This window comes from Phoca vitulina, unplaced genomic scaffold (assembly GCF_004348235.1).
Source record: "Phoca vitulina isolate PV1807 unplaced genomic scaffold, GSC_HSeal_1.0 scaffold20, whole genome shotgun sequence".
In the NCBI taxonomy this organism is placed as follows: domain Eukaryota; kingdom Metazoa; phylum Chordata; class Mammalia; order Carnivora; family Phocidae; genus Phoca; species Phoca vitulina.
This window is the reverse complement of record NW_022589723.1, coordinates 17,815,211-17,828,537: the sequence shown is the minus strand read 5'-3', so window position 1 is coordinate 17,828,537 and position 13,327 is coordinate 17,815,211. Positions and strand designations below refer to the sequence as shown.

The following is a 13,327-nucleotide window of genomic DNA, read 5'->3' as shown; positions in this document are numbered from 1 at the left end:
ATGCTACTTCAAGTGTGGCCCACAGACCAGAGACAGCTGGGGAACTGTTACCAGTCTGTGATAAAATAAGAAATCTATGACAGATGTAAATTAATTAAGCACACTAGTAGCAAGACCTTCTCTGTGAAGAAAGCAATCCACTAATTTATACTGTGGTACAAGCTTCAAGACTAACACAGAGCTTCTGATCCAAATGTCTTAGTTTAGTTACCAAGACCAAACTAATACCTATTAAATAATAAGCCAACAATTAATTGCTACACTGTATATTAATATGTGACTCCAGTCACTGGGAAGTCAGAAAAAGCAGAACATTTTTTTTTTTAAGATTTTTATTTATTCAGGGATGCCTGGGTGGCTCAGTCGGTTAAGCGTCTGCCTTCGGCTCAGGTCATGATCCCAGGGTCCTGGGATCGAGTCCTGCATTGGGCTCCTTGCTCAGTAGGGAGCCTACTTCTCCCTCTGCTGCTCTTCCTGCTTGTGCTCTCTCTATGTCAAATAAATAAATAAAAATCTTAAAAAAAAAAAGATTTTTATTTATTTATTTGACAGAAAGAGACACAGCGAGAGAGGGAACACAAGCAGGGAGAGTGGGAGAGGGAGAAGCAGGCTTCCCGCAGAGCAGGCAGCCTGATGTGGGGCTCGATCCCAGGACCCTGGGATCATGACCTGAGCCGAAGGCAGACGCTTAACCGACTGAGCCACCCAGGTGCCCCAAAAGAAGAAGAAAATTTGGTGTAGCTTCATCCAGCCTAGAGTGCACTCTCTTTGGTGCTGGTCCCTCTTCCTTCAAGGACCAACTTAAGTTCCACTTCTTTCATCCTTGATGGTCCCAGCTATTGGGAGTTCATTTCTTGGTCTAAATTCTATAGTATGTACAATCTATGTCATTGCCTTAGTATACTATTTCAACCAAATGACAATTATGACTAGGTTTTAAGACCCTCATAAGTATGAAGTGCTCATGATGATGTGATGAGGCAGAGACAAGAACTAGCCCTAAGGATAAGATTTAGCTATGAATTGAGTGAGAAAGGAGGGTATTCCAGAAAAGGAAACCAACATGAACAAAGACACAAAATGAGGAATTAAGTATGGAAAGGCAATGAGAAAAATAAGGAATACTATAGGGATTACAAATCCTTCTCAATTCATGAAGGGGTTATGTCCCAATAAATCCATAAGAAGTTGAAAATACCATTAAGTCAAAAATACATTAATACACCTAATCCAACAAACATCATAGCTTAGCCTAGCCTACCTTAAACATGCTCAGGACACTTCCTTAGCCAATAGTTGGGCAAAACCATCTATCACAAAGCTATTTTATTACAAAGTGTTAATATTTCATGTAATTTATTGAGTACTATACTGAAAATGAAAAACAGAATAGCTGGAAGTCTATCAGTTGCTCACCTCCACCACCACATGGCTGACTGGGCACTGTGGCTCACTGTCACTGCCCAGTACCACACTGCCCAGTACCACATATTGCTGCCTGGGAAAAGATCAAAATTCAAAATCTGAAGTACAGTTTCTACTGAACGTGTATCACTTTTACACCATCATAAAGTTGAAAAATCCTAGGTCAAACCACTGTAAATTGGGGACCATGAGTACAGGGAAATAATCAATTTGATCAAGGGATTACGAGTACATATCTTCTTTACATGTCACCACTCTGACATGCTAGATCCCCAGCACTGACCTCAGTCCTTACTGTCAACACTTAATAACTGTTGGCTAACAATAAATTATATTAGGTAAGGAGATGGAGTCATATTATGGAGGGCTTCTGAAGCCATCAAGAATTGTTTATAATTTATTCAACAGGCAACAAGCCAGTTCTTGAAGGGGAAAATGATACCTGAGGTCGGGTCAAAGTGGGGATATGCAAGACGGATTTGAAGGAAATAGGAACAAGGAATAATACTTTGGATAAGAACAACCAGCAGGCCATTGCAAAAGAGAACACAAAAAGGGAGAAATATGCTTTTGTAACAGAAGACTGACTGAATGAAACAGAAAATCTTGTGTGTACACACACACAGAATGGTAGTGCTGTTTAACAACAACAACAACAACAACAACAAACCAACACTAGTTTAAAAACTGATCAGTGTACAAGCAGCATTTCTCAACCTGGGCATTATTCTTATTTTGAACCCAAAACTTTGTTATAGGAGGCTGCCCTGTGCATTGCAGGATATTTAGCAGCATCCCTGGCCTCTACCCACTAGATGCCAGTAGTAATTCATCCCCTCCAGCTGTGACAACCAAAAATGTCTCCAGACATTGCTGAATGTCCCCTGGTGGGCAAATTACTCCCAAACAAGGATCACTGATTCACAGGAAATGTTAAACATGTATGCAAAAGGAACATCTAAAGATGCCTTGATAGAGATGTAAATATGTAAGTAGAGATCAGGTCCACAGAGAGACCAGACAAATATTAAACCAACTATTAAGGCATTAACGTTAATTTTGATAATCCCTATTGTTTTGGGAGGTAACAAAGCATTGATGCTTAAATGATATATTATCTGGGATATGACTTAAAATAATCTGATTTTCTTGGCTTTTATGTATATTTTTAAAAACACAGACATTATTTATACTAGTAACTAAAAGCAGGAGAATGAATCAACAAGAAAATGAAATCTTGTTTCTCTACAACTGACAAGATACTTGAAGGGCTTGGTGGGGAGGAGGATGAAGGGGAATGTTCCCCAAAGAGGAAGAAACAGATTGAAGAAAAACCAGGAAAGTGTGATACTTTGGAAACCATAGAAAAAGAACTTCAAAGAATTTTCATAAAGTTCTTACAAAACTAAAAAAAAAAAAAAAAAGGACAATAACTAGTCCTAGTTCTGAAGATTGACTATATAAACTATCTTCTACTTGGCAAACATTTAGAGTATCTACATCTATTCAAGGTGTAGTGTCAGGAGCTATAGGGAATATAAAGAATATACCTCCTGGGGTGCCCGGGTGACTCAGTAGGTTAAGTGTCTGACTTGATCTCAGCTCAGGTCTTGATCTCAGGGTCGTGAGTTCAAGCCCCGTGTGGGGCTCCACGCTGGGCATGGAGTCTACTTTAAAAAAAAAAAAAAATATATATATATATATATATACCTCCTAACAAAGTTTCTACCTCTTAAGATGAAAGATAAGTTAACAATGTTAATAAAAAGCAAAGTACCATCATAGAGGTACTAACAAACCATGCCAAAATCTGTAGCTTTTATTAAGACTATCCCAGAAAAAAACCTGAAGGGTAACTGTTTTCCATAACAGGTGTCTACTTATATTTATAACCATAACCCATTTCATACATTCTCTCCCTCCTTATCGCCTTAATTTTTTTAGCATACGCAAAATAAATGAGTAGGGAACCAGATCATACTTAGTATGTAGAAAAAAAAAAAAAAGACATGGTTCTCATTCTTAGCCATATATTAGAATCACCTTCAGAACAACAAAATAACGATGCTCAGAACCTACTCCTAAACGGTTAAATCAGAATCTCAGAGCATGGGACTTGCACCTAGATATTTTTTAAAAGCTCCTCAGGTAAATTCTACCATGCAGTTAAGACAGAGATCCATGGACATAAAAAATGGATATAAACATGTTACTAGAAGTAGTGAAACGGTATGAAGATGACAATTAGGTTCTAGCTGAAATCAACATTTTAAGTCATATAATTTCCAAGGTATAAAAATTATGAGAAATCATTTTCATTTTTAAAATTCTGTAACTGAGAAAATAAAGCGTTCAAGATTCCTAGACCCATAACTGTTTAAGGTCTTTGTTTTGAAATTGGTATTATAATATGTAACAATTTCATTTCACTATATTAGAAAGACATACAGGTTCACATCATTATTTGTATGTTTCAGAGAATTTAGGACCATGAAAAACTGAACTGTAATGTGTTAGAGACACTGACTTTATTCACTACACCTGAGTACGATTTTACTTGAATTAGTATGGTGATAAATATGGAATTCCAAATAAGCTTAATTATAACATTTCAACATTTACTATAAGCTTTATATTATGAAAGCATTGTAGGTCTTAGTCTCACTTTCCATTATCACATGACTCTGAGCAAATTCCTTAAATCCTCCCCCCAACACCCACTGCCACTCCTCAGTTTACCTCCATCTGCAAATGGGAATGAGTCACCTGCTTCTACAGAGTTCTCATAGGTATCAAATGAAAAAGTACATACAGAAAAATGCTCTGAAAATTATAATGTGCCATGAAAATACAAAATATTATGGTTAAAGAAATCAGAAGTGTACCTTGTTCCGCATCTATTAAATCCAAAATTACTTTAATACAACTTTATCAATAAAATTATGGTAGGCTAAAGATGGCCACAAACTCTTTGATATTCTTCTCTCCAAAATATGTAGGGGTCTATCATCTGTGGGACGGAGGACTCTGGCTGCTCTAACAGAGAATGTTGGAAGTAATGCTATGCCAATTTCTGGGTTCAAGCTAAGAGACAGCTTCCACTTCTGTTTCTTCAAATACTTGCTTTTGAAACTCAAACTCATGCTACGAGAAGTCCAAGCCCCATGAAGAGGCCATGCACAGGCGCTCCAGATGACATCCCTAGCTGAACTACCAGCCAACATCAACTGCCATTCATGCAAATGAGCCATCTTGGATGTCCAACTCAGTTAAGCTTTCAGATGACTTCAACCCTGGCTGCCTATCTGACCACAAATGCATGAAACTCTAAGTGAGAACCAACCAGCTGACTCCAGTTAGCCCAGAGAAATATAAAAGTTTGAAGCTACTTTGTTTGGAGTGATTTGTTATATATCAATAGGTAATTGGGACAATAACCAAGATTTAAAAAAAAAAATGTTTCCTTAAGTATATCCAATATGATTAACAACTCATATTTGATGGGCACATTTTTCTTTTAATCTCTACAAAAATAACTGTATCTTCATGTAGAAAAATTCATAATGAAAATATAATGCTAGACATTTTATGGAAAAAAATTTGATGTGCTGGATTTATTTTCAAACTGTCTTACTTTACAAAAGCCATTTTGGATCTTTCCCAATATGTTCATATTAATAAACAAATAGTTATAATGATTATTAATCAGGTAAATATATAAAGTTAAATACTAAAAAGACATCTTTAAAATGTTTTTGTTAGTTTTTCTCATGCATTGTTTTCTCAAAGAATACAATACATACCTACACACTTATGTGCAATTAATGCATATTTATGTCATTAATAACAAGTTGTTGTTTTACTAAGGTTCCTACTATCTAATTTTAAAGATGTACTCAATGTGTCACAAGAAAAAGAATACACATTTCAAGGCAGCCACTGCAATAGGATAAAGGCATAGCACAACCTACATCACCTTTCAGATAAAATGGCCCAGTACTGTGGAGTCACGACAAACTATCTAAATCCATCAGGAAAGACATTCATCAGTGAACCTTAAGCAGAATGTTGAAATGCAAAATCTGCTTACATAGCAAAGCCACAGAGCAAGCCTAGAACAGGTACAGTTCCTTAACAAATACCACTTGACATTTTTAATGGCTTCAGCAAAAGATATACAAAACTAACACTGCTGGCAGATTCAGAAACAGTAACATCCCTTTCATCTGAAACCCTCAGGGTGCTTAAGAAATATTAAATTCCTTCAGGTAAATATTTTGTTAGTGATTAAGTGACTTGCTTCAAGGTCACAGAATGAACTGGAGAAAAGAATTAAACCCAAAGTGTAGTCTGCAGCTTTATGTATAAATGAACATCACTCCGATTCAGGGTTCTGAAATTTCCAAGGTGGAGTGGAGGTGAAATTTACTTGTCCCACAACTAGGAGAGGCCACATTTTAGCAAAGAAAAGCTTTTATTTACGGAAGTCACAGTTTTAACTGATGAGCTTATAGGTTCTTTAAACTCATACTTGGACTGCACTAAAACTAAGTTTGACTGAGACAAAGAAGGTACTGGGAAACACTGTGAGGGGCTGTATTAAAGGCCTGGGACTGTAGCTCGATAGCAGAAAATCAGAAAACGGAGGCCAGAGGAAGGAGGTCAAAGTCGGGTTTAAGTGTTGAAGAAGAACGAGGGATGGTCAAGGCCACCTTCTAAGACCGGAAAACCTGAAAAAACTACACGAAACTCACTGGACAACCCTGGGGAGGCAGCGGGAAAGACTCGAGGTTGGGCCCTTCCTCTAAAAGCCGATTCTATGTTCGGGGCTGTACCATCCCTCTCGGCGGACAGGACCTGTCTCCCCGGTGACGAGCAGGTTGTGAAAAGAAAAGCTGTTCAATGCAGACGGCTTCCCGAGGAACAAAGGCCAGGACCCAGACCTACACTCACCGTGGCGCCAGGCGCGCTTGACTAACGCCGGCCTCCTCTCCAAAGGCCCATCTTCCACCAACTCGAAGAAGAATTAGCCTTCGCTAGCCCGACGGAAACCAGCCCACCTCATCCCCTTTTCCCAGTTTTCACTGCGTTACGACGCGTCGCGTCTTTGACGTCACGGAGAGGAGGGGCTGCGCCCGCGCGCCCCCGCCCGCCCGCCCGCCCGTGACTACTTCCTCTTCCGCAGTCTTGCTCACACCAGGGAGGTGGGAGGGTTAAAAAGGACGTTTTGGGTGGGCGGCGAGGGCAGGGCCCAGGCTAGACTAAGCTTCCGTGCGCTTTCCCGCCGGTCGCGTTGGCCCAGTGTTTGTCCGGGCCTGTTCGATCACCCTGGTGTTATTCGCATCCTGGCCTTTGCCGCGGAGGAAGCAGGGACTCTTGTGCCTGTTACCTACTACGTATTTTACTTTTCAGAGTGGAGATTTAGGACTAGAAGAGGGATTTCAAGCCCCTCAAATTCTGGCTAAAAGTTAACATTCTCCGAAGCCACGCCTCTAGTCAAAGAGGGAACATGATCCTAAAACACATTATATATACACATTTTAACACCAGTTAAAGGCCCAGTCTTACAAAAAAACAAAACAAGAGGTCTGAACTTTCTCGCAAGGTGATCTTTGTACTGTCTTAGAGAAAAGTGATTGGATGCTCCAATTATCTGTAAACATTAAGTTGCGTGGATGGAGTTGCTGACCATGGTCACAAAGTCCCCAGGGACAGTGCAGGTGTCTCATGGTTGGGAAAACTGGAGGGTGAGGTCTAGTAAGTGCCTTAAGTAAAAGTGTCTGCCAGATAGGGGTCCAGTAAATTTGTAATTTATAAATATAGTGCTTCACATATAGTAGTCTTTCAATAAATGTTAATTTCCTTTCTGTTACAATGAAATACCCGCAAAAATATGGTAGTTCTTTTATACCTAAGCTATGCACTGTTTTCCCAAAAGATTTAAGACTGATAACGATATGAAATATACTGTACTGCTTAGAACTACTAACCTTAGCAAACTTTTCATAACTAAGAAAACAATTGCATCTCCTTTGAAGATGTATCTTAAGAAAGGAAGTTGGTTGTTGGAGGTTTTTTGTGTGTTTTGTTTTTTTCTGCTGAGTACCTTGATGAATTTGAGTATTAAAAAACAAACAAAAACACCAACCCAGAGCTGAGTTTGGGAGTAGGAACCAAAGACAGGGAGAAAAATGTGAAGTTCTCTGGAGACCATCTCAGAGAGAGGACACCAGGAATGTGAGGTGATGGAGAAAAAGAGAAACCATAAGAATGAATTAACCAATCAAGAGTTTCTTATGGTGGGGTAGCAGAAAGAGTTTAAGAAACAAGACTCTTTAGGGGCGCCTGGGTGGCTCAGTTGTTAAGTGTCTGCTTTCGGCTCAGGTCATGATCCCAGGGTCCTGGGATGGAGCCCGCATCAGGCTCCCTGCTCAGTGGGGAGTCTGCTTCTCCCTCTCCCACTCCCCCTGCTTGTGTTCCCTCTCTCGCTGTGTCTCTCTCTGTCAAATAAATAAATAAATAAATCTTAAAAAAAAACAAACAGTTGTGCAGAAAGCTCTAGATGTCAACCTTCCCTTTAAAAAAAAAAAGAAACAAGACTCTTTAACATTCACTTAAAGTTGTTTTTGTTGTTCTAACTGCTCCAATTGCCCTGCCCCCCATAAGTGGAATTTCTCCCACTTCCTTAAAGTGTCAGTCAAATTTGCTTGAGCTTTTTTGAAAACTAGGGAGAAGTTCCACATGTGATTCAACAGGTGCAGAAGACAAACCAGGCACAAGATGATGAGATGACTACAAAACTGAACGAAGGTGGTGAAAGCAGGAAAAAAATCAGAATCTTCCTAGGAAATTCACAGAAATCTGGGGGTGGGCTTTGGATTTTTCAGTATTAGCTGATGAGAGTGCTTAAGGGGCAGGGTTACCTTGATGAAACTGTTTATTGAATTGAATCATAAACCCTAGCTCTTCTTCAGATTTGTTTTGTAACAAGCAGAGCAACAGTATCTATGTTACCCAGAATCTAAGTAGTAGGTCATTAGCTGTTTAGAAGGCATTTGTATTTGACGATACCTTTAATTCCTTTGCCATCCATCATAAGCAGTAGTCCAAAATTTACTGAACCTGGTTCATCCTCCACATTCAACAAGTATTTACTGAATGCATGAATGCATGTTCTATGCCGGGCATTGTTTTGGACTTGGGATATAAAGTCCCTCCTCAACACAGAGCTGACTTACATTCTAGTGGGGGAGACACAAAAGCAAATACATATATATTATATCAGGTATTGTTAAGTCCTAAAGGAAAAAAAAAAAAAAAAAAAAAAACAGGGGAAAGGACCAGCAAAGACAGTGGTATTTTTGATGGGAAAGTCGGGGAATAGCTTTCTGACAAAGTGAGATTTCCATACAACCTTTGGTGAAGAAAGGGAGCAAGCCATGGCTAAGTGTGGAAAAAGAGCATCCAGGCAATGAGGGCAGCACAGGTGAAGGCAGTGAGGCGGGAAAAGGTGAGTGTGCTGGAGAAACAGCAAGGAGGACAGTGATAGATGATAATCTCAGAGGGGTGGGGGAGGGAATGATGCACAGATTACATAGGACCTATAGGTCTATAGGACATGTTTATCCCACAATAGTGCAAAAAGTGAATCACATGCTAATATTATATGAAAAAATTAACTTTCATATGTATGATAAAATTTACAAATTATGTACAAATGTTCATTTCAGTTGTTTGCACAAGTATCCTGTGGTTCTTTTACTAGTTACTTATTTTTCTCTATTCTTCTGGTTTTTATTTTCTAAAATCAGAATGATTACCACATTGACTGATTGCGTGGGCCATCAAACATTTTTTATCTCTAGGGTTTGCATCACTAGACAAGGGGTGGCCAGTCTTGGCTATCCTCTTGGATATCAACTTCTGAGTTTAGGAACTCACCACTCTTTGCACCTCACTAAGACTCTATCAGCCATTGGTTTATCTTAAGTTGTAAATAATCAACTATATCACCACTTAGAGTAATTTGAGTTCTATTTTTTTACATGAGTTATACTTCTATCTAGTTAGCCTAAATTTACCTCAATAAAGTTTTAGAGATGCACTCTCATTCTATGATTTCAGGATTTAGTGAACAACTATGCTTACCTTTTTCATCCCTTTATGATTTCACACATAAGTCTTCTCTCCTTTCTGCCTTTGTTTTTCTGAAGAGTTTTAATCTGATTATTATGTACTCCTTCAGTGGTTCCCCATTCAAGTTGTTATTTTGTCTTCTTCTGGATCTTCCCTCCTTTAGTTTTCCTTACAGATGTAACACTCAGAATACAATATTACAAATGGTGATGCACATGGTTTTATCCCAACAAGAGACAGTTTTCAATCTATTGACCCTATTACAAAATTTTCACCTACTTGACTGAGGTCATCAAAGAGTTACTTACACTTCTTAAGAATTGCCTCTGCAATTTTGTCATGCTAACATTAACTGGCAAAAGGAGAATCTTATTCAATAGACACAGGAACTGTTGAGCTATAAATGTATTGAACTGATACCATAGAATCAACACCCATGCTTAAGAATTCACTACATTTTTCCAAAAAGTAACTATCAAGTTTTAGCTTAAGGAAGCATCTAAGTTAAAGCAGATACTTCTTTAAGTAAAATTTCCAAAAAATATTTCTGCTATTTATTTATTTATATGCAATTTATTTCACTTATATGACTTCTAACTATCTAATATGAGTCATCTACAGGGGCGCTTGGGTGGCTCAGTCGTTAAGCATCTGCCTTCAGCTCAGGTCATGATCCCAGGGTCCTGGGATTGAGCCCCACATTGGGCTCTGCTCTGTGGGAAGCCTGCTTCTCCCTCTCCCACTCCCCCTGCTTATGTTCCTTCTCTCACTGTGTCTCTCTCTGTCAAATAAATCAATAAAATCTTTTTAAAAAAATAATCTAAGTCATCTATGGGCGTAAGGGTATGATTTTTGATGGGCTGTTTTCTTCTTCCAAATCATAGGTAAATATATTAAATAATACATACATAGTGGTTTTCAAACTTTGGTATTATCAAACAATATGTGGCCTGAATAAATACAAAAACACACAGTGCAGGCCCCAAACAAAAATTTACAGAATCAGAGCTAACCAAATGCACAGGATCCCCTAGCTGCTCACCAACTGGTGGAGAGCTGTGCCTGGCCTGGCGCAACTGGATGAACTTGGGGAAATGTTCCAGAAGAGGAATCCTGACTCCCTGCTACCTCACATATTTATGGAGGAGTAGGGCGGGAGCAGGGATCACCTAGTCGATTTGGAAAACTTTGTGCTTTTCTTTTGGGGTTACAACCTTATTTGTTTAAAAAACAAGCTTTTGACACCACTTGCCTGAAGAGTTTTTCTTATCGACTCGTTTCTGTCTGCAGACCTCACAGCCTCTCTACCGAGCCAGCTTGTTGCTAGACTGCAGGAGAAGAGTGAGCACCCAAGCACCGGGGTCATCCAGAGACAGACTAGTGTGTCTTTCCTCAAGTGTGCATAAAAACTAACCTCGAATTTGCATTCAGTAGATAAAGGGAGGGAGCCACTAATTTGCATTTTAAGATGTCCATGATGATTCTGATGCTGGTGGTCATGGACTCCACCTGAAGAAATGTTATTTCGCCCAGTCATAAGAAAACATTCTCTTCAATCTGAATTTATTTTTTATTTATTTTTTTATTAAAGATTTTTATTTATTTATTTGAGAGAGAGAGAGTGAAAGAGAGAGAGACTGAGAAAGGGGAGGGCCAGAGGGAGAAGCAGACCCCCCGCTGAGCAGGGAGCCCGACGACGACGCGGGACTCGATCCCCACACTCCAGGATCATGACCTGAGCTGAAGGCAGTCGCTTAACCAATTGAGCCACCCAGGCGCCCCCAATCTGAATTTATTTTTTAAATGGCTGTCTGTGCAGACGTCTGGGTCCTGGGATCGAGTCCTGCATTGGGCTTCTTGCTCAGCAGGGAGCCTGCTTCTCCCTCTCCCTCTGCCGCTCCCCTGCTTGCACTCTCTAATTTGCTCTCTCTCAAATAAATAAATAAAATCTTAAAATAAATAAATAAATAGCTGTCTGTGAGAAACCTTGTGGAAGATTTTTGCAATTTTAATTAGATAATGAGATTCTTGATATAGTTACTGGGGAGTTTATAATCTTATCTCTGGAATATTTTAACATTCCAAATCCATCAGAATGTCATTCTATAATCTACCAAGTGCAGAGGTACAAGGCTCCAGTGATCTTCAATGGTTCTTCTTGTGTGAAATCAGTTGCCATTGTTCTGGTTGATGTTTCTTCCAATGCCTCCTCCCAGCAGGTCATATTAGTCTGTAAACAGAGTACGTACCTCAGTGAATATGCAGTATCTCTACAGAGAAGTGAGGGTATTTCAGAATATAATAGAGTGAGTGTCTCTGTGTCTGTCTTTGTATAGTATATTCATGAATAAAAATGGGATGACTGGATGAGCCTATTTATCTATGTGTGTTTAGGAATGTGATGATTTGGGATAGGGGAAATGCATAATTAGATTTTTTTTCACTGCTTCATGATTGGGCTATATGGAAAAGATATAGCAGTCAAGTGATTATTTTCTTCCTATGCAGGATAAATGTGCATAATGTCATTCATAGATTATATAGATAATTCCTAGTGTTACAACTTATGTTTCAATATAGATAAACGCAAGACTTTCATATGACCTTGCATATGAAAAAAAAATCCTGTATTTATGTCACAAAAGATTTAACAAATGCCTGGCATGTTACAGGTGTTCAATAAATATGTTCCTGACTGCAAAGGTTTCTGGCATCTAGGAGGGAAAATTGAGGAGTGGTTTAACACTTTTCAATAACAGCAACCCCCCCCCATTCTTTAATGGGGTCAGTTAACATTTTTATCAATTTTGTTTTGTGAAGTACTCTGTGAAAGCAACTCCAAGCCTGCCATTCGAAAGAGGCATTTCTATATACAAACTACGGAATTGGCAATGGCTCTCTGACCCACTGATGTGTGTCTACCTTTGAAATAATCTTGCTTTCCATGATTTATTTGTTTTCCACAATTTGAAATAATCTTGCTTTCTTTTGGGGTTTTGAAATAATCTTGCTTTCTTTCCATGATTTATTTGTTTTCCACAATTAATTTGTTCTTCTGTTTAGTAGCAAGACCAGGCAGACAAAGTCGTTTTTAATCCCTGTATCTGCAAATCTCTTCCTTTGACTTATCATGGAATCTGAAATGCCATCATTAAAGACTCACCCCTTCATATGAAAATGTTATTATATCCCTGAGAAAACCTTCTATCTCCTAGCATTAAGCTATTATCCAAAATCAGGCAGCTTTCTACTAACAAGAAAGGATTAATCACTGGGCAGGTAAATTCTGATAGGATTTGGAAGGTAAAAATAAGGAAGATGGGAGTGTTGTGAGAACCAAGGTTTCAGAAGGAGGCTTTGGGCAGCTGAGAGGCAGCATGAAGGGATTTGCATATATGAACTCCTCCCTACCAGAGGAGAACACAGGGGAGCACGAGGGAAAGTACCTGTGCTAAAGGTCTCCCAGGTTTTTGTTTTGTTTTGCTTTTGCTTACAACCAATTTATTCAGTTTATTACTTGCCCATAATAAACTGAATAAGTTCCCAGCGAAATGCAAAGATACAAGCTATGCATTTCTGGGTTAATGCAGGAGCCAGTGGGAGACATGGGGACTGGGCACTGAGGGCAAGGAGAGAGCACGAGATTTCAGAGTCAGACCTGGTCAGAGCCCCTGAGCCCAGGGTGGGCTAATGTCCCAGCATGGACAGCTGCTTTCTTATCACAGCTGGGCATACTACAAGGCATGTCTTCAAAATCACAGCATTT

The 13,327-nt window shown here is 39.2% G+C and overlaps 1 protein-coding gene across 5 annotated transcripts in view; it reads right to left on the bottom strand.

Annotated features, from left to right (window-relative positions):
* The window catches only part of USP8 (ubiquitin specific peptidase 8), a 74,273-nt gene extending 67,750 nt beyond the window's left edge, over positions 1-6,523 (bottom strand). For 4 of the 5 annotated variants that reach the window (XM_032417166.1, XM_032417169.1, XM_032417168.1 and 1 more), the window contains exon 1: positions 6,379-6,523. The gene's annotated coding sequence lies outside the window, so the exon portion shown is untranslated. Of the gene's footprint in view, positions 1-2,975; positions 3,039-6,378 lie in introns of those variants that run through there. The other variant, XM_032417167.1, reaches the window with a different exon arrangement.
* Positions 6,524-13,327: the final 6,804 nt, after the last annotated feature.